Source organism: Eptesicus fuscus, chromosome 6, assembly GCF_027574615.1.
Source record: "Eptesicus fuscus isolate TK198812 chromosome 6, DD_ASM_mEF_20220401, whole genome shotgun sequence".
NCBI classification, from domain to species: Eukaryota; Metazoa; Chordata; class Mammalia; order Chiroptera; family Vespertilionidae; genus Eptesicus; species Eptesicus fuscus.
In genome coordinates this window covers 51,938,259-51,961,249 of record NC_072478.1, presented here as the reverse complement: position 1 = coordinate 51,961,249, position 22,991 = coordinate 51,938,259, and positions in this window count along the sequence as shown.

The following is a 22,991-nucleotide window of genomic DNA, read 5'->3' as shown; positions in this document are numbered from 1 at the left end:
CAGTGTACTTTAGGCTACTCATTTCCTCGTTGTAAATACTTTTTTATCATGCTGTAAATAAACATGAAGACACGAAAAGTCAGAGAAGGAATGGTTCAAGAATTCAGGTAGGCAGGTGAGGGGGAGCTCTTGAAGGTAAGATTGTAAGTAGTCCCTTCAATTTGTCAGTAACACAGGCAACAAGATGGGCAATATGGAGCCAGAAACATATTCTAGCAGTGAAAAGAGGTCAGAACTCAAGCAGAGTTTAAGTAACAGATAAGCTGGATCTTAATACCTGCGAATTTTTAATGCTTTCTGTTAAGAAATTCTCAAACCTGGCCTCAATCTGCAATGGAGGTCAGTGGCTACAAGAAAGAGAACAACAGCTTTTGACATAAACTAATCCTGACAATATATTAAGGGCTGGGTACCTGAGAGAGTTTCTAAAATTTTGGAGCCATGTATATTATCCAGAGGGCTCTCTAATGACACTGAAAATACAGGAGTTATAGGAAGCATTTTAGTAGCCCCTGGGGGAAATCAGTGTTACCACATGGTACTAACATTCAGTAGATCAGTTACAATGCTTTGGCTGTAAATAATTAATAAAATCAATAATACTCAAACAATAAAGAAATTTATTGTCATATAACAAGGAAGTTCAGAGGTAGGGCAGTGTTGATAGATGCAGTTGCATAATAATGTCATGAAGCATCGAGGGTTCTACCATCCCTTTACTCTGTCATCCTTCATCCTTCTGGTAACAACTTCATACTCTGGCAATAGAAAGATGATAGCAGAAATTCTTGGCATCATAGCTCAGACATGTCAACATCCAGAGAAAGAAGACCACTCTTGGGAGTGAGAAAGTATTTTTTAAAATATATTTTTAATGATTTCAGAGAGGAAGTGAGATGGAGAGAGAGATAGAAATACCAATGATGAGAATCAGCGATTGGCTGCCTCCTGCACGCCCCCACTGGGGATCCAGCCTGCAACCTGGGCATGTGACCTGACTGGGAATCGAACCGTGACCTCCTGGTTCATAGGTTGATGCTCACCCACTTAGCCACACCGGCTGGGTGTGAAGAAGTAGTTTTAAGAACTCTAGCACAATTGATCATATGACTAATTTGGAACTAATTACTGGCAAGGATAATAGAATAATCATGATTGCTTTAGACCAGCCATCAGGGGTGCATTAAATGTCAGTCAATTATTTATACTCAATACAATTTTGCTTTTGTTAGGATTTCCTTAGTTTTCCCTTAAAGTGCCTATAGTTTTTATAAGTGATAATCATTGATTGATATCAGTTAATTTTTTTGCTCATCCATTTTGGTAAAGAATTTCCCCACCCCTTCCCCCAAAGCAATGAAGCCATAACTGAGGTGGTACTGTCCTTTTGTAATAAATGGATATATCTGAGTACCTGGCTAGTAAACTAAACTGATAAAGTGATGAAAAATGTCTCCGAGATAAATAAATTCACATTAACTATGGCATACATATATGAAACAGTTTAATCACATGTAATTCAGTATGATTAAGGTTCAGAATTAATGGTATAAATACTTATGATTGAACTCCAGGGAATACAGGTGTGAGAGGGAGCACTGTGACCTGTCTTGATCCCAGAAAGACATTTACAATGACACTTGAGCTTATCTAGCATCATAATAAAGACCACAAAGCCGAAGCAATTGAGGGGTGATGAGTAGTAGTTCATTTTCTCTAGATTACAACTGGTAGTCTTTCAGGTGAAGAGTCACACTGTCCCTGTCCATCGGCAGGCAGAGGTGAGTCCTGACACAGATGTGACAGGGAAAAGCCTTAACCTTTCTCTTCTTTCAGAAGAGATTAAATAAATTCAAATCCCACCAAAGATCACTCTTTCTAGGCACCTAACCTCACCAGCAGATTTGTCTTTATTCCTGGCAGGCCAAATAAAGGTGTTGACAGAGCTGTGAACTATTAAGCCATGCAAAATTCCTGAATGAAAGCACCCAAAAGAATTTTTTAAAGGGGGGCATTATTTTTTTCATGTGTTAAAGGGGAAAATCTCCGAGGGCACAAATTATAAAGAGGGGAAAAAACACACACCCAAGGAAATGTAAGTATCCCCCCCCCCCTTGATAGTCTGATTTCATTAGATATATACCAGTAACAATGGTTTTCAAACTTTTCTGATCATAATCCACAGTACGAAATACGTTTCACATGGTGACCCAACACACACACACACACACACACACACACACACACACACACACAGTTCTTAAAAATTGAAACAAATGCTTATAAAACGATGAACTTTCTATTTCATTTCACTTAAAAACAAGTGCTGATTGATACCCACTAAATTGATTTCATGACCTACTAATGACCTGCATATTGGAAAACATTGTTCTGAGGTAAATGGACAGGAAAATCCTGGCCCCCCCTAAGATAAATCACCTCTCTGTTCCTCCTTAACAGGCAGTGGAGGAAAGGATACCTCAACATGGACAATGGTGAGAACTGGCTGGGCTGCTTAACCCCAACTTTGATGTTTTACCTTCCTTTTCGGAAGCTCACAATCAGTGCTGCCACCACCAGGCTGGCCTCAACAGGACCTACTTCCAACGTTTAGCCTGTGGTCTAAGTTGGACAGAGCTCTTCTTCTTTTCTTTTCTTTTTTTTAACTCCCTGTAGCCTAGTTAAATCAGGCTGAAACATTTAAATAAGATTTTACCAAAGGCCTGGGGAAAGCAAGAGGGAAATGAACAAAAAGAGTAACATGAGCCTAGATAATCTTTTGTTAAGATAACAAAAGCTTTGGTGCCGAGGCTTTCTGCAGAGATCAACTTTTCTTTTTCTTCCAAGAGGACCTTAAAATGACTTCTCAAGTAAACAAGAGTGACTCCCAGTCAAATACCTCCAGTCCCCCCTCCTGGCCCTCTAGTTTCTGGTTTCTTGTTTCAATTCCCACCTCTTTTCTGATACTTAGCACAGTAAAAGTCCAACTCTTTGGTGGAGGCCCTCACCCCCTACCTCAGGAGTGTCACCTTGCTCTGTGGCTTTATCCTTCTCAGACTATGATGTAACAGTTCATCATTCTTAGAAGAGATGTACATAAGGAGGTCTTGTTGTGAGTCCCCAAAGAACTGATTAAAATAAATATGTTCAAATTTCCAGAAAGCAGTAAATTTACGCTGGCCCTTCTGAAAGAAAACCATGATAAGCTCTAATGGAATAGAGACATGATCAGAGCAGCAAAAACACCGTGTTTCTCAGTTTTAACCTTTTTTCCTTAAGAGCACAGGCTTAGGAGTCAGGTGTGAAGTCCAACTCTCCTGACCTTAAAAGGCAAGCTTCTTGTTCTCTCTGAACCCCGGTTTACCAATCCATAGATGGACCTAAGTAGTACTCACTTCACAGGGTTGTAAAAAAGGAGTAAGTGAGCTAATAAAAAAAAAAATGTAGAATTCACTGAGCAAATGATCAATAAATGACACCTGCTACTTATCTTAGGCCAGTTGGAGACAGCCTAAGAAAGCAAATATTATCAACTTCTTGCTTAGCAAAAAGCGTTTTAGACTGCCCGGTATTTCCTGGTCTGATGTTTTCCCCCGGGGAAGCTCTAGATATGCATGTATCTAGAAGGATATTGCTATTTGTCTTCTAGTCTGGTAACTTCCGCTATAACAGAAAACTGACTGCAGGCACAGTGCATGTAAAAGAAGACAAGCCCTAGCTGGTTTGGCTCAAAGGATGGAGTGTTGGCCTGTGGACTGAAGGGTCCAGGGTTTGATTCCTGCCAAGGGCACATGTCCAGGTTGCAGGCTTGACTCCTCAATGATTCTCTCTCATCATTGATATTTTTATCTCTATCCCTCTCCCTTCCTCTCTGAAATCAATAAAAATATATTTAAATAAATCATAATAATAAAAGGCTAATATGCAAATGGTCATCACACCATGACACGTAACGACTGATCAGCAGGGACCTGAGGCTGCTTGGCGCCTGGCCAGGCTGGGGGACCTCAGGCTGCACCTTCCGCCCAGCAGGGCTTCATAGGGCACCTCAGGCCATGCCCCCCGCCCGGCGGGGCTTGACAGGAGACCTGAGGCTGCGCCCCCTGCCCGGCCCCAGGCCGGGGGACCTGAGGCTGCTCCCCCTGCCTGGCGGGGCTTGACGGGGGTGGGGCTGGCTGAGTCTGGGTCTTGCCCAATGCGGGTGGGGCCGGCCGGGTCAGGGTCTCCTGCAATTTCAAAGTGAGTGTGGGTGGGCAGGGGACTTGATTCTGGGTCCTGCGGCATGCCCCAGACTCTGACAGGAGGAAGATTTTCATATATATTTTACTAATTTTCTTTCATCTCTGACACTTCTATTATAGAGAAAGGGCAAATGCAATATTAAAATATTTCCTCTAATTAATTCCCTTTTAATGTGCATGAATTTCGTGCACTGGGACACTAGTAAATAAATAAATAAATAAAGACAAAAGGGCAAACAAAGTTTTTCATGTATTTCTTGCCATTCCTACCATACCCAATTTAGGGACTTACGGGGCTTAGACTGTTATAAATGATCTTGGCCTCTAGTTCATCTCCCTCCAATTAAACTTGTGATGCCAGATGGATTTTTTAAAGTAGAACTCTTGTGTCACTTCACTGCTCAACAAATCGTCATGGCTCCCCACAACCTACCAGAGTAACTCTGAACTGTATATTTTGGCATGTGGCATACCATATGAAGTAAAAGGCTCTAACTTACTTTAAGAAATTTTTTAAAAATCAATTTTTTCCATTTCTTTTTCTTTTGTTATTAAATTTATTGGGGTGACATTGGTTATTAAAATCATATAGGTTTCAAGTGTACATTTCTATAATACATGATCTGAATATTACATTGTGTGCCAAATACCCAAAGTCGAATCATCTTCTGTAACCATATATTTGGCCCCATTAGCCCAATTTTTAAAAAATACACATTTTTATTGATTTCAGGGAGAGGGAGAGAGATGGAAGCATCAATGTTGAGAAAGAATCATTGCCCTAGCCCAGTGGTCGGCAAACTCATTAGTCAACAGAGCCAAATATCAACAGTACAATGATTGAAATTTCTTTTGAGAGCCAAATTTTTTAAACTTAAACTTCTTCTAACAGAAGAATAGACTCGCCCAGGCCATGGTATTTTGTGGAAGAGCCACACTGAAGGGGCTAAAGAGCCGCATGTGGCTCGCGAGCCACAGTTTGCCGACCACAGCTCTAGCCAGTTTGGCTCAGCATCGGCCTGTGTAATGAAGGGTCTCGGGTTCTATTCCGGTCAAGAGCACATGCCTGGGTTGTGGGCTCAATCCTCAGTGTGGGGCGTGTAGAAAGCAACCAATCAATGATTCTCCCTCATCATTGATGTTTCTATCTCTTTCTCCCTCTCCCTTCCTCTCTGAAATCAATAAAAATATGTAAAAAAGAAATTTAAAAAGTGGTACCAATTTAAAAAAAAACAACAACAAAAAGGAGAATCATTGATCAGCTGCCTCCTGTACACTCCCTACTGGGAATTGAGCCCACAACCCAGGCATGTGCCCTGACCAGGAATTGAACCTTGACCTCCTGGTTCATGGGTCAATGCTCAACCATTGAGCCACACCAGCTGGGCCCATTACCCAAATTTTAAAATCCATATTTATTGTTGAAGCCAGTTTGCTTTTTTGAACTTTAAAAGTTTTAATTTTTAAACTGGAAGGGCTTTATTTCACCATTATTATGGTAAAATATAAATAAAATTTACCATTAGTGTCATCCTATCTAATAAAAGAGTAATATGCAAATTAACCACCACTCCGCTACATCCACAAGCCACACCCACGAGCCACGCCCATGAGCCACACCCACGAGCCAATCAGAGCGAGTATGCAAATTAACCCCAACCAAGATGGCTGCGGCCACAGAGAGCAGGAGGGAGGCTTGGGTTTCCCCGGTGGTGGAGGAAGCCAAGCTTTCCACACACCCTGGCGGGCCCAGGCCTCCACTCATGGGTACAAAGTTTCAATTATAGAAGATAAATAAATCCCAACAGAAATGGCGGCAGCCATGGAGCTGGAGAGAGAAGGAGGCTAGGGTTACCCCCGGCAATGGAGGAAGCCAAGCATCTGCAGCTGTGGCCTGTCTTGGCCTCTGCTTAAGGCTACAAAGTTTCAATTATAGAAGATAAATAAATCCCAACAGAAATGGCTGCCACCATGGAGCAAGCAGGAGGCTTGGCTCCGCTCCAGGCTACAAAGTTTCAATTGTAGAAGATAAATAAATCCCAGATCCCAGGGCCTCTGCTTGGGTCGCTGGGGGCATGGCCAGCCTGCAAACCACCACAGGCCCCTCGCCCAGGCCGCCCCATGCCCCAATGGAACCCACACCCTGATCTGGGACACCCTTCAGGGCAAACCAGCTGGTCCCCACCTGTACACCAGGCCTCTATCCTATCTAATAAAAGAGTAATATGCAGATTGACCATCACTCCAACACACAAGATGGCTGCCCCCATGTGGTCAAAGATCCTGCCCCCATGTGGACACAAAATGGCCACCACAAGATGGCCAGCAGTGGAGGGCAGTTAGGAGGGACCAGGCCTTCAAGGGAGGGCAGTTGTGGGCAATCAGTTCAGCAGGGGAGGGCAATTGGGAGAGACCAGGCCTGCAAGGGAGAACAGTTGGGGGCGATCAAGCCTGCAGGGGAGGGCAGTTAGGGGTGACCAGGCTGGCAGAGGAGGGAAGTTGGGGGCGACCGGGCCTGCAGGGAAGAGAAGCTGGGGGGGACCCAGGCCTGCAGGGGAGAGCAGTTGGGGGGAACCAGGCCTGCAGGGGAGGGCAGTTAGGGGCAAACAGGCTGGCAGGGGAGCAGTTAGGCATCAATCAGGCTGGCAGGGGAGTGGTTAGGGGGTGATCAGGCTGGCAGGCAGAAGCGGTTAGGGGCAATTAGGAAGGTAGGCAGGCAAGCAGTTGGGAGCCAGCAGTCCTGGATTGTGAGAGGGATGTCCGACTGCCCACCAATCGGACATCCCTCGATGCATCCCAGATTGGAGAGGGTGAAGGCTGGGCTGAGGGACACCCCCCCCCCCCGGAGCACGAATTTCGTGCACCGGGCCTCTAGTCTATAATAATAAAAGGGTAATATGATAATTAGACCAGACGTCATTCTGGACGTCCTTCCTGACAAAGCCAGGGCCCGGGTGCAAGAAGGAAGTTGGTGCCGGCAGCCGGGGGAAGGAAGGCCTACTCTTGCATGAATTTTTGTGCATGGGGCCTCTAGTCTAGTATATTCACAACTTTGTGGCACTGTGGCCACTACCTAGTTCCTGAACATTTTCATCACCCTGAAAGGAAATCCTGCCGTTAAACAGTAACCACTTATTTCCCCTTCCTCCCCTTTTTCTCTTCCCGCTTCAGAATATCACTAATCTGGTTTGTGTCTTTAAGGATCTGGTAACTCTGGTCTTTTGTATCTTGATTCTTTTACTTAGCATAACATTTACAAGGTTCATCTATGTTGTAATATGCGCCATTCTTTTTTATGGCTGAATAATATTCCACTGACCTGTTGTTTATTCATTTATCTGTTGATGGACTACTGGGTTATTTCTATTTTTTTGCCTTTGTGAATAGTGCTGCTATAAATATTTGTAAGCAAGTTTTTGTTTGAACATCTGTTTCAACTCTTTAGGTTATATATCTAGGAATGGAATTGCCAGATTATATGGAAACGCCATGTCTAACATTTTGAAAAATTGCCAATCTGTTTTGCAAAGTCACTGCACAAATTAATATACCCCCCAACGTGTATAAATGTTCTGATTTCTTAATATCCTCACCAACATTTGTGATTACCTGACTTTTCAATCATAACTATCTTAGTGGTTGAAGTAATATCCCATTGTAATTTTGATTTGTGTTCCCCTATTGACTACTGATGACATTCAGTTTTACATGTGCTTCTTGGCCATTTATATATTTTTTCTTTTTGAGAAATCTCCACTCAGATCTTTTGCCCTTTTAAATGGGATAATCTGTCTTATTATTGAGTTGATAGAGTGCTTTATGTTTTCTATATTGAAACTCCTTAGCAAATATGCTTTGCAAATATTTTCTCCCATTCTGTGGATTGTCACTTTGTTGGTAGTGTCATTTGAAGCTAAAACGTTTTAAATTCTGATGAAGCACAACTTACATATATGTTTTCCTTTTTTTGTTTGTGCTTTTGGTGTCACATCTAAGAGTCAATTAACAAGTTTGAGGTCAAGATTTACCTCTATTTTTGCTAAGTGTTTCATAATTTAATAAATTTATATCTTTGGTCCATGAGTTAATTTTTGTATATGGTATAAAGTAAGAATCTAATTTCATTCTTTTGCATGTGGCTATCTAGTTGTTCCAGCATCATTTGTTGATAGAACTATTCTTTCCCCATTCAATGGTCTTGGCACTCTTGTTGAAAATTAGTTAATTAGAGAGAGAAACCAAGATGGCGGCATAAGGTAAACACCTAATTGTTGCCTACCACAACAATCTTGAAACTACAACTGGAAAACAGAGCGCACACCGTCCAGAACCACCGGAAAGCTAGCAGAGTGGAAAACCTACAACTAGAGAAAAAAAGAGAGGGGGACGCTTGAGCCTCAGGAGCTGTGGAGGTGCGGAGATCCATGAGCGTGGAAAGGGCGGGCGGGCGGCTAAATACGCGGCTGGCTTGCTCGAGGTGCGTGGAGAGGGAGGGCCCCAGATGCTGCGTGGCTAGCTTTCTCGTTTGGGAGAAAAACAAAACCACCCGTTTGCACTGAAATCCAGCTGCGGTCAGGGAGAAACTGGTCTGTTTGGCAGCGGGAGAGGCTCGAAAGCTGCCTTCTCTCAGAGGCGCGCAGCCATTGATTAGGGCACAGAGAAACCGACCCTCTTAGGGCGGCGCAGACGGAAACCAAGTTTGTCTGCGCCATTCTGAGACTCTGCCCCATCCTAGCTGAGCACAGCCCTCCCAGTGACTGGATTTCTCGTTCGGGAGAAAAACAAAACCTCCGGTCTGCACTGAAATCCAGCCCCAGCTGGGGAGAAACTGGTCTGTTAGGCAGCGGGAGAGGCTCGAAAGCTGCCTTCTCTCAGAGGCGCGCAGCCATTAATTCGGGCACGGAGAAACCGCCCCTTTTAGGGCGGAGCAGACGGGAAACCAAAGCTTGTCTGTGCCACCCTGAGACTCCGCCCCATCCAAGCTGAGCACAGAAGCTCTCCCAGCGGAGACACTGCTGATCCTCACAGCCAACTGGCTTGGAGATCAATTCCCGCCAGTGATACCAACAATCCCAACCACTCTGAACTCTAGTTTCTGGGGACACGCGGGGGACCCAGACGCCTACGGGACTCTCGGCCATTGGTCGAAGAGTGAGAGTGACTTTTCTGTCATTGTGGATGACACCAGATTTCAACCACTCTCATAAGGGACACATTCAAGAGGCAGACTCAGTGAGCACCAAAGCCCTACTGTGTCTTCAGCACAGCAATTCTTCCGTTATAGACACAGCAGGCCCTCACAACCAATTGGTCTGGAGGTCAATTCCTCCCAGTGTACCAACAGCAATCAAGGCTTTTAACTACACCAAGACTTTCCACTCAGCCCACAAAGGGGAGTACCAAGAGCGACCACCTAGGGTGATTGGGGAAGTTGAGCTACCGGCCCCTATAGGTCACCGACCTCACAAAGCCACTCCATCAACACAGGGAGGCAGCCAAAATGTGGAGACATCAAAGTATGTCACAAGTAGGAGAGATAGATGAAAGCAAACTAATGGATGACACAGTGTTCAGAACCATATTTATAAGGTTACTCAAGAATCTTCTAAAAACCACTGAGAAACTTGAAGAGACCTTCAAGGACCTAAATGAGAATACCAAAAAAATGGAAAAGGACCAGTCAGAAATTATGAATACACTGTCTGAAATAAAGAATATACAGAGTAGACCACCGCACCCGAAGAGTCAAACCAAAGATCTGGAATATGAGGAAGAAAAAAACACCGAACCAGAGAGGCGGAAAGAAAGAAGAATCCAAAAGTGTGAGGATAGCATAAGGAGCCTCCGGGATGGCTTCAAGCGTACCAATATCCGAATTTTTGGGGTGCCAGAAGAGAGAGCAAACTGAAAACCTATTTGAAGAAATAATGACAGAAAACTTCCCCCACCTGGTGAAAGAAATAGACTTACAAGTTCAGGAAGCGCACAGAACCCCAAACAAGAGGAATCCAAAGAGGACCACACCAAGACACATCATAATTAAAATGCCAAGGGCAAAAGACAAAGAGAGAATCTTACAAGCAGCAAGAGAAAAACAATTAGTTACCTACAAGGGAGCACCCATACGACTGTCAGCTGATTTCTCAACAGAAACTATGCAGGCCAGACGGGAATGGCAAGAAATATTCAAATTGATGAATAGCAAGAACCTACAACCAAGACTACTCTACCCAGCAAAGTTATCATTCAGAATTGAAGGGCAGATAAAGAGCTTCACAGATAAGAAAAAGCTAAAGGAGTTCATCATCACCAAACCAGTATTATATGAAATGCTGAAAGGTATTCTTTAAGAAGAGGAAGAAGAAGAAAAAAGGTAAAGATAAAAATTATGAACAACAAATACATATGTATCAACAAGTGATTCTAAAAATCAAGTGAATTAAAAATCTGAGGAACAGAATAAACTGGTGAACATAATAGAATCAGAGGCATAGAATGGGAGTGGATTGATAATTCTCAGGGGAAAAGGGGTGTCTGTGTGGGGGGTATGGGAAGAGACTGGACAAAAATCATATACCTATGGATAAGGACAACGGGGAGGAGGGAACCGGGTGATGGGGAGATATGGGGGAAAAAAAGGAGAAACAATTGTAATAATCTGAACAATAAAGATTTATTAAAAAAATAAAAATAAAAATAAAGAAAATTAGTTAATTATAGACACATATTTTTTTTCTATTTATGCATTTATTTTGTACTTACTCTATCAAATTTATCCCTAAACATTTTATTCTTTTTGATGCTATTGTAAATAGAATTGTTTAATTTCATTTTCTGATTGTTTATTTGCAGTGTATAAGAATATAATTGCTTTTTGTATACTGATCTTGTATCCTAAAACCTTACTGTACTAGTTTATAGCTTTAATACTTTTTTCGTGGATTTCTTTTGATTTTGTATATATAAGACCATATAATCTGTGAATACAATTTTACTTCTCCTTTTCCAATCTGGATGCATTTTATTTTTTCTTTCTTGCCTAATTTCACTGCCAAAACCTCCGTATAATGTTGAATGGAAGTAGCAACAGTAAACATCCTTGTCTTAGTCCTGATCTTAGGAAGAAATAACCTAGTCTTTCACCATTAAGTATACAGTTAACTGTGGGATTTTCATAGATGCTCTTTATCAGGTTGAGGAAGCTCCCTTCTGTTCCTAGTTTGTTGTGTTTTTATCATGAAAATGCTTTGCATTTTGTCAATGCCTTTTCTGCCTTTTTTATTTTTTTCTTGGTCAATCTAGATAGAGGTTTGTCATCTATTGAGGTGATCATGTGGTTTTTGCTTTTGTGTTGATATGGTGTATAACATTTATAGATTTTTGGATATTAAGCTACATCACTTGCCTGAAATATATCCCATTTGATCATTGTGCATAACTTTTATATGTTATTGAATTTGATTTGCTAGTATTTTGTTGAGGATGTTGCATCATAAGAGATACTGGGGTTTTTCCCTTTTTGTGATGCTTATCTAGTTTTGTTATCAGGGTAATACTAGCCTCATAGAATGAGATGGGAATGAGACTACAAGAGTTTGTGACAAATTAGTGTGAATTCTTCTTTTTAAAGTTTGGTAAACTTTACTAATGAAGTTATCTGAGCCTTGCCTTTTTGTGTATGGAGATAGATTTTTAGTACCAATATATTTTATGGGTCTATTGTGTATTGAGTCAGTTTTGTGTCTTTATTTTGTCTAAGTTATCTAATTTATTGGCATATAATTGTTCATAGTATTCTTTATAATTCTTTTTATTTCTGTAAAGTCAGCAATAATGTCCCCTATTTTATTTCTGATTCTAATAATTTGAGTCTTTTCTTTTTTCTTGATCAATCTAGATAAAGGTTTGTCAGTTTTGTTGATTTCGTCAAAGGACCAGCTTTTGTTTTCACTTATTTTCTCTATTGTTTTTCTATTCTCATTTCATTCATTTCCTCTCTTATCTTTATTTCCTTTATTCTGCTTGCTTAAGATTTAGTGTGCTTTTCTTTTTCTAGTGTCTTAAGGTAGAAGGTTATTAAAGATCTTCCTTCTTTTTTAATATAGATATTTTCAGCTATACATTTTTTTGTTCCTCTTATTTGTTTTTAGTGCACACAAAAAGGAGTGTTTATGTTTCAAGAGTGGTAGCCTGAGTTGTTCCCTAGCCAGTATATTCTGGGCTTCCAACACGTTTAATATTTATAAGCACTTCTTTACTTTTATCTCATAAGTTTTTTCATTGTTGTACTTTCATTTTCATTTATCTCAAAAAATTTTCAAATTTCATGTTTTTTTTCCTCCTTTGACCCTTTCGGTGATAGGAGTGTGTTGTTTAAATTAAATATACTTGAGTGGGTCCTCACACACAGTGCACTTCCCTGAGCTGTGGGGCTTGCATCAGGGACTGGGCTCAGACTTATGCAAAAATCCTATCTAATAAAAGAGTAATATGCAAATTAACCACCACTCTGCTACACCCACAAGCCACGCCCACAAAGCCACACCCACCAGCCAATCAGAGCGAGTATGCAAATTAACCCCAACCAAGATGGCTGCGGCCACAGAGAGCAGGAGGGAGGCTTGGGTTTCCCTGGAAATGGAGGAAGCCAAGCTTTCCACACACCCTGGCGGGCCCAGGCCTCCACTCATGGGTACAAAGTTTCAATTATAGAAGGTAAATAAATCCCAACAGAAATGGCGGCAGCCACGGAGCTGGAGAGAGCAGGAGGCTAGGGTTACCCTGGGCGATGGAGGAAGCCAAGCTTCTGCAGCCCTGGCCGGCCTAGGCCTCCACTCCAGGCTACAAAGTTTAATTATAGAAGATAAATAAATTCCAACAGAAGTGGCTGCCGCCAGGGAGCAAGCAGGAGGCTTGGCTCTGCTCCAGGCTACAGAGTTTCAATTGTAGAAGATAAATAAATTCCAGATACCAGGGCCTCCACTTGGGTCGCCGGGGGGCATGGCCGGCCTGCCAACCACGACAGGCCCCTCGCCCAGGCCGCCCTATGCCCCAATGGCACCCCCACCCTGATCTGGGACACCCTTCAGGGCAAACCAGCTGGTCCCCACCCGTATACCAGGCCTCTATCCTATCTAATAAAAGAGTAATATGCAGATTGACCATCACTCCAACACACAAGATGGCTGCCCCCATGTGGTCAAAGATCCTGCCCCCATGTGGACACAAAATGGCCACCACAAGATGGCCAGCAGGGGAGGGCAGTTAGGAGGGACCAGGCCTTCAAGGGAGGGCAGTTGGGAGGGACCAGGCCTGCAAGGGAGGGCAGTTAGGGTTGACCAGGCTGGTAGAGGAGGGAAGCTGGGGGCAAACAGGCTGGCAGGGGAGCAGTTAGACATCAATCAGGCTGGCATGGGAGTGGTTAGGGGGTGATCAGGCTGGCAGGCAGAAGCGGTTAGGGGCAATCAGGAAGGCAGGCAGATGAGCAGTTGGGAGCCAGCAGTCCTGGATTGTGAGAGGGATGTCCCACTGCCCATTTAGGCCCGATCCCACGGGTGGGATCGGGCCTAAACGGGCAGTCAGACATCCCTCTAGGGGTCCCAGATTGGAGAGGGTGCAGGCTGGGCTGAGGGACACCCCCCTCCCATGCACAAATTTCGTGCACCGGGCCTCTAGTAAATAAATAAAACATACTTTTGAGTTTCCCCAAATTCTTTGTTATTGATTTTTAATCTCATTCCATTCTTGTTGTGGGACACATTTTGTATTATTTCTATCCTCTGAAGTGTATTTTAGTTTGTGTTATGGTTAGTGTATGGTCTATCCTGGAGAATCTCCCATGTGCACTTGAGAAGATTGTGTATTCTCCTGTTGTTGGGTGGAATGCTTTTAGATGTCCATTGGGCCTAATTGGTTTATGGCACTATTTATGTCTTCTATTTCCTTACTGGTTTTCTATCTAGTTGTTCTATCCCTTTTTATCTATAAAAGCATTTTTTTTTAATATATTTTATTGATTTTTCACAGAGAGGAAGAGAGAGGGATAGAGAGTCAGAAACATCGATGATAGAGGAACACCGATCAGCTGCCTCTTGCACAACCCCCACTGGGGATGTGCCCGCAACCAAGGTACATGCCCTCGACCAGAATCGAACCTGGGACCCTTCAGTCCGCAGGCCGACGCTCTATCCACTGAGCCAAACCGGTTTCGGCTATAAAAGCATTTTTTGTTAACTGACTTTGACTATTTTGTCTGATATTAGTACAGCCATTCTAGCTTTCTTTTGCTGTTTGCATGATATACCTTTTCCACTCTTTTACAGAAAGTAAAAAAGATAGAAAAATCTTAAAATCTAAAGTGTAGACAGCATAAAGTTGGATCTTTTTCTTTAAATCCAGTTTGACAATGTCTGACTTTTGACTGGGTTGGTTAATTCATTCAGATGTAATGCTATTGAATTGGATTTGCACTTGCTGTTTTTAAAATTTTGTTTTCTCTATGTCTCATGTGTTGGTTTTTTTTTTGTTCCTCTAACTTATTTTTTTTTAGTGCACAAAAAAGGAGAGTGTATGCTTAAAGTGGTAACCTGAGTTGCTCCCTAGCCAGTACATTCTGGGCTTCCAACTCAATGTTTAATACAGTATTACAGATACTAGATGATAAATACAGCAGTCTTGTCCAGTGAGACTTTTTTTTTATTAAGTTCTTAAGGGACAATCTATTTATTATTTATTTATTTATTTATTCATTTATTTATTTATTTATTTATTTATGTTAATCCTCAGCCGAGGATTTTTGTCCCATTGATTTTTAGGGAGAGTGGAAAAGAGTGGGAAAGAGAGAGAGAAACATCGATGTGAGAGAAACACATTGATTTGGTTGCCTCCAGCACAAGTCCTGATCAGGGGCCTGGGCTGGGGAGGAGCCTGTAACCAAGGTATGTGCCCTTGACGGGAATTGAATCCGGAACCTTTCTGTCTACAGGCTGACATTCTATCCACTGAGCAAACCGGCCAGGGCTTTCCCAGTGATTCTTAAAACATGGATCCCGGAGCAGAAGAATCAACATCATCTGGGACTTAGAAAGAAAAAGTTAATCTCTGTAATGAAACTTGGGGTTGAATTCCTGCTCTACACTTACAGCTGTGGGATTGGGGCAAATCACTAAACCACTGAGTCCTGTTTCTTCATTAAATAATCCTACCCTACAGCATTGTTGTGAGGACTAAAAGAGACTGAGATAATGTAAGTAATTCTACTCCTAGATTAGGGCTTCCATAAAATTAACTTTGTTTCCTATTGCCATAATATGCTACCTTTTTCCTCAGTAGTTCCAGTGGCTTAAACACTTAAACCACTTCTCATTTCAACAATTATTAGGAAGGAAACATGCAGAAACAGGAACAGGAATTGTAAACATAAGGTTGTTTGGTATTTCAGCAGAGAAACAGAGAAATTCAGTCTGAGCTCATCTTTCAAGGTGCTCAGAAAAGTTTGGTGACAATTTAGTATTACCCTGGATGCTAGTATATGTTCAAGGCCTGAAACCATAGCAATTATTTTTTTAAATCACTGTTCTATGTAATTTTTAAAAAAAATTTCTACTGAGATCATGGCAAGAATCTTGTGCGGTGGGCAGGGCTAGCTAGCATTACTACTCCATTTTATAGGAACCTATAGATCAGAGGGATTAAGTGACTTGCCAGTGATTACAGGACTAGTTGGTAAGGAAGCTGGGCTTGAAGCCATGCCAGTTAATTGCAAATTACATAGTATCTAAGTTTTTGAGAAAGTCTCAAATAGTTAGATAATACTATTGAATAAATACATATCTTATTTACAAGTAAAGATCTATTGCAATGAATACCACTGCAGAGATCCTATTTAAGAGGATCTCTATGCTGTTTAAGAGGAGACTATGCTATTTGCAATACTGATTTTGGGAGAAGAGGACAGAAGTGTGTATGTGGAAATTGATTCTGACCAAAAGTTTAAACAATATGCATAATGTTTTCAAGGGCTTTGTAATCTGACTTGACTATGCATGGATTTTATGGTAATACATACATTGCTATCTTACCGTACTATTTGAAGGTGTCACTGAGTAGAATCCATATATAGATTAGGCAATGTGTAAGTAAGTATATGGGTCTGCATTACTCAATCTCCTTAGCATACTAAGATTCTTGAAGGCGCAGCCTATGTTTTATTTTCTAAAAAATATAGAATGCTTCATGAATTTGTGCATCATCCTTCCGCAGGGGCCATATGTGCTGGCCAAAGCGAGCACCACAGCTTATGTTTCTTTCACCCATTTTATAGTGTCTACTACTAACTAATGAATAAGTACATAAATGAGTAAATGAATGCAATTTCTGTACGATTATCCTTGGTTTACTCCCCATTTTGTCAAAAGCACTTTTTTCTATACCTGACGCTCAAAGGTCAACTTTTCTCTCCTGTCAATAAAAAATACTGTATTTCCACCCAAGTCCAGACTATATTCCCTCAAGATCCTTTCTTCCTCAGGCCACCAATTTATCCCTTAAGTGACAGGTCAAAGTGACTCTCGTAGTCATTTGGACCTTGACTATGGTGGGGTCCCCTGAACTGCTCACATAAATTTGCTTACAACCATATCCATTATCTTATTCAGTTCTTATTAACCAAGCTTCTGATAAAATCAGTACATACAAAGTTATTTCTGGTGCTTCCCTTTACCAAGCTTTTTATTTCTGCAGTACCTTCCATGCATCTATTATAGTATTCCACACTATTAAAAAAGATGAACTTTATGATTATCTATTTAATAAACAATAAAAAAATAATAAAAAAGAAAAGAAAGAAATCTCTACAATTCTTATTTATATGTTGTAAATGTAGTGCTAATAAGTGGCTGTTGGAAATAAGTTCCCTTTTTGGGTAAAAGCGTGAGAGTAGGGTTATAGAAAAAGAAAGGAAGAACTTTTTTTGAGCATCTACTTTATGTGATGTACTTACTATATTCACAAAAAGCTTACAATTAAGGCAGACAGAGAGTAGTTGTGCCTCAATATCCATTCTTGGAAAGTAATAGAATTTTTTTGGGAAGATTTTGAGTTTTATAGCAAACCATATTGTACAGACCCGGGGCCCAGCCCTGGCTGAGTAATAGAATTTTTGGTGGGCACATTGCGATATAACTAAGGTTTACATTTTCCAGCCTCTCTCACAGCTAGGGTCAGCAAAGTGATGTGGGCAGAATGGAGGTGTGGAACTTGTGGCTTGTACTGCTCAAGGTAAGCAACATGCCCTCCTCTTTGCGTTCCCTCTCTCTGCTTGATTAAATGTTGACTTTCCATCTTGGGCCACATGGATAAGCGCAACACATTATGGATGGTAATAAGAGTAATAAGACTGAAATAATTAAAATCTAAGTCTCCAACACCGTGGAGTCTATACATCAGCCCTGGACTGTATACACTTAGTCACATAAGTAAGAAAGAATTCCTATCTTGTTTATGCCACCATTATTTAGGTCTTTGTTAGAGTTTCTGAAGAAAGTTGTTTAACTCCATGTGCAATCAATATGAGTAGCCTCTCTGAAGATGTGCAACATGTCAACCTTGATCTGAACTTCCAACTAACAGAGTAAGGAGAAACAAATTCAGAAAGATTAAAAACTTCTTAAACTACTCTATGGTAAGTTAAGAATAAACCAGATCTACATGATACCAAACAGTGACAATACTAGATTCTAGCCCTCGGTTTTCACTTTGTGAATTGTTGACCAAAAGGACTCTTACAGTGTGAGGAAGGTGGTTTCAATTCCCACCTCAAAACAACAACAACAATAATGGCTGTGTGGGAATTGAAAAAGAAAAAAAAAGGGTGTCTCCTGTTTGTGTGCCGTTCTTAGTGACAGTAATGGTGATAAGGAATCTAATTTGATTGTACCATTGTACATGTGTAATGGCACCAATATCACTGTGTATAGATTTAATCTTGGTTTTTCTTCTCAATTCTCTTGCTCTGTCTCCTGGAACAAGTTCCTTCTTCCTATCTGCTATCCCCAACAAACCACCCAGGAAGGGGTAGGCAGAAGAAATTATTCCAATAAGAGCAACACTTGACATTTAACAAGGTTAAGGATAGAGAGGTGTTGACATGAGTGTGAGCTGGTATTTATTTTGGAGAGAGAGAGAGAAAAGGAGAGCAAATAGTTACCGAGTACCTATTATATGCTAAGCCCTGTTCCAGGCGTCTAAGTATATTGTGTCATTTAAACCTTCAAATAACCACAGGAGGTAGGTATTGTTTAAAAAGGAGACAACAGGCCCAAAATGGAGTAACTTATGCTAGACCCTACATCAGCAAATCAATATTTAATACTTAACCTAATAGCAGTTTCAGTTTCCCAGGAATCTAACTTTTTTTAAAAAAAGTATATTGATTTCAGAGAGGAAGGGAGAGGTAGAGAGAGCTAGAAACATCTATCAATGATAGAGAATCATTGACCGGCCGCCTCCTACACACGCCACACTGGGGATCAAGCCCACAACTCAGGCATGTGCCCTGCCTGGGAATCAAACCATGACCTCCTGCTTCATAGGTCGATGCTCAACCACTGACCCACACCTGGTGGGCAAGAATCTAACTTTTAACCAGTCAACATGGAATTACCTGGTCAGCCCTACTGAGATAATCTGCCCAACAGATCCCTTCGGTTCCTTCCTTGAAACAATGCACTCTTTGCTAATAATTTCCCTTTTCCCCACCCCTTTTGCACCTTTAAAAACTCTTCATTTTCTATAGCTCTGCAGAACTCCTTTCTATTGGCTAGATGGGATGCTGCCTGATTCCTGATTTTTTCAATAGAGCCAATTAGATCTCTAACATTTACTTGGTTGAATTTTTGTCATTCAACAGTATTCTCACTTTCTGGTGAGGAAAAAAAAAAAGACAACATAAAATCACACAGCAGGTGACAGAGCAGTGATTTGAAATCAAGTCTGACTATAAAATCCATGTTCTTTCTACTACATCTTGCTGCCTTTAAACTTTTTGAAGTCCTTTCAAAAACTGCATTCTTCCTTTTTTTTTAAAATAATAGATTTTTATTGATTTCAGAGAGGAAGTGAAAGGGAGATAGGAACATCAATGATGAGAGAGAATCATTGATTGACTGCCTCCTGCACGCCACCTACTGGGGATCGTGCCCACAACCCGAGCATATGGCCTTGGCCAGAATCAAACCTGGAACCCTTCAGTCTGCAGGCCGATACTCCATCCACTGGGCCAAACTGGCTAGGGCGAAAAACTGCATTTTCTAATTTTCAAATACATTCTCCAGCAGGCTACCTCGGGTTTCTTAAATTAGTGAGCTCAAGTGTTCTAAAGAGCAGAAAGAGAGCAAGCTCGCATTTAGCAGCCTTTTTTTTAAGCCATTGCTTGAGTCATAGTTGCTAATGTCCCCTGACCAAAGCAAGTCGTATGAACAGCCCAGAATCAGTGTGGGAGGGGACTGCACAAGGTCATAGATACAAAGAGGAGTGAAAAAAAACCGGGGGCAATAGGACCGTGGAAGGTAGGTTGCATATTAAATTAGGCTTAGTTTTCAGGGCAGGGTTGGATTGAAGGATAAAGCTGCAAGTAAGTACAGAGTTTTGGTGAGAAAACCATGGACTGTAGCTGAGAAGGACAGGAAATGAGATCAGGAAGTATTTATGGGAGAAAATGATAATTAATTCTGGAACCCTTCCAACGTGTGTGGCAGGTGCTCCCAAACCAACAAGCAATTCTGACACACTCTGCCTACGGACAGTGTCAGATCCCACAGGTAAGGGCTCGGTTCTACCAGCCTGCTGCTTCCCCTCGGACGCCAATCTCAAGTCCCGGTTATCACCTGGCATTCACAGAACTCAGAGAAACAGTCTACTCACCAGATTTCTGGCTTATTATGAAAAAATATAATTCAGGAACAGCCAGATGGAAGAGATGCATACGGCAAGGTATAGAGAAGGGGTATGGAGCTTCTAAGCCCTCTGAGAGCACCACTCTCCCCACATCTCCATGTGTTCACCTATCCCCAATTACAGCGTTTTAGAACCTCCTGGGTTGCCCAGGAAGCCTAAAGCCAAAAACTAAAAAAAAAAAAACACAAAAACCCCTCCCCACAAAAAAAAAAAAAAAACACCCAAAGTTCAATGCCTGCAGGACTCTCTGTTTCACAGGATATGCAATATTCTTTCTGGAAGAGGGTATCTTCATCCTAGGCCAGTGGTCGGCAAACTCAATAGTCAACAGAGCCAAATATCAACAGTACGATTGAAATTTCTTTTGAGAGCCAAATTGTTTAAACTTAAACTATATAGATAGGTACATTGTTATTAACTTAATTAGGGTACTCCTAAGCTGGCCTTTGCTAAAAACTCAAGGGGCCAAAAAGCCGCATGTGGCTCGCGAGCCGCAGTTTGCCGACCACTGTCCTAGGCCTCAAAAGCAATGACCAGTACACAAATATAACTAGGGACTCAAGGAAGCTAGACTTTCATGAGGGAGAACCAGCACAAACATAGACACTAGAAATGGTCTGGCAGACTTCAGATACTGGAACTATCATACAGTGACCGTAAAACAATTATGCTAACTGGGTTTAAATCTATATTGAAGATACCTGCAAAGAATAATAAGCTACAGCGATAAAAATGAAAAAAGAACTAAACGGAACTTTTAGAAATAGAAAAAAAAAAACCAGTAATAAAAATTCCAACAACATTGGATGGATTTAATAGGTTAGTTACAGATGAAAAGAAAATTAATGAAATATTGCCCAGCCAGTGTGGCTCGGTGGTTGAGCATTGATCTATGAACCAAGAGCCCGGGTTTTGGGCTCAGTCCCCAGTGAGGGGCATGCAGGAGGCAGCTTATCCATGATTCTCTCTCTCTCTCTCTCTCCCCTTCTCCCTTCCTCTCTGAAATAAAAGAATATTTTTTAAACAAGAAATGTTGACACTTTACTAGGTCTGATAGATTCTGACATTTTTCTATTACATTGTATTCTATCTTAATTTTGAAATTCTTAGATGGTTGAGAACCAAGAAACTGATTTTACATGCCCATGTTGTCTTTTTTCAATATAATTTAAACTGATGATTGCTCCATTTAATGTAACAGTGCAGGGAAATAAACATTTTTAAAGCTTTTATTATAAAACAAAGTTGAGGATTCAAATATATACATCTGACAAATTCCTTAGGACCTAAGGGTTAGGTGCTGGTGTTGCTAGAATAAACCAAATGCAGCTGATTTCATTAATGTCTCCCCTGTGGCTTTTTCACTCTTGGGCAGAAAGAGGAATCTGACCAGGAAGAAGGCAAGTTTGGTTTTTATGCTGGGTTATGTAGCCTCGGAGTCTATAACATTTTCCATTGGGAAACTTTAAAACTAGTGAACTTCCACTTATAAAATAAACTTAGTCAAGGTTACTATAAGTATAGAATTACTAGAGTTTATTAGACTCAATATTATATTTAGAAGGACTCACTGACTTCTACTGGTCACTAGTTTTCACCAGTCTGTAATTAGACAAAAATAATGTCTACAGAATTTTTCATAAAGCTGATTTATTTAAAAGGATTGACTTTTTGTGGCGTTCACAGAAAAAAATAAAAGGGCCCACCTTTCAGAGGATCTGTTTTTTTTACTTTTATTTGGGGGGGGGTCTAAATAATTTTAGAATGAGATGATGCTGACAGAAACAAATGGCAGTTGTTCTTTGTTTCATAATGTGGTGAAATTAAACAATTGCAGTCCTATTGGTTCCCATAATTATTTTGAAAATCTGGATTGATTCATAAAGTTCAAAAACTGGGGCCAGCACTTAAGTCATCTACCTCTTACGTGTTCATCCGACAAATATTCTGAGGGCCTCTTATGTGCTAAGAGATGGAGCACAAACATGAAAAAGACTGCACTGTGTGCTCACAGGAGAGAGGGACACGTTGAATCCGCAGTTACTAAGAAGGTAAGCGGTGCTAGGTTTCCTGGGAGCCTGACTGGGAGAATCAATCTCTCACTGAATAAAGTGAAGCTGAGCTGTCTTGAAAATACACAGGTATTTGCCTGCTGATGAGGGAAAAGGAATGAAGGCAAGAGAAAACCATTTTGTTCAGGGAATTTTTAAGTCGTTCTAGATGCCTGGTGTTGGGGTACCTGGTAAAGGCTAAGATGTGGTGAGGATGAAAAGGGATAGTGAGTAGGGCTTGGTAAAGGTGTGCTTGTAAGCTTGGCTAAGGACTTTAATATTTTTTGTTTTAATTGTGGTGAGAAAAACAACAAAAAAACACACCTAACATAAAACTTACCATCTTAAGCATTTAAGTGAACAGTTCAATAGGGTTAAGAACATTCATATTGTAGTCTTTTTTTTTTTTTCTGTGAACACCACAAAGGGTCAATCCTTTTAAATAAATAATTTTGTTGTGAAATAAGGATTTTGACACTATCCTATAAACAAATGAGATGAATGGAATTATTGGAAGATTTTAGGATAGGGTTGGAGATTCCGGAAGATTTAAAAGATGGGGTAGTAGGAGGTAGGGGATGGAGGCTAAAAGTACTGGAAGGGATTATAGGATTTAAAAAGGCTTGTGGGGTGTTGTGAGTGGGGATGTTTGTGGCTTGGTCAGAGGGTTTTTTGTTTTTTTTTTTGGGGGGGGGGGGCAGTTTGCAGGAGGGGAAGTTAGAGAAGGGAACTCAACATATCCAAG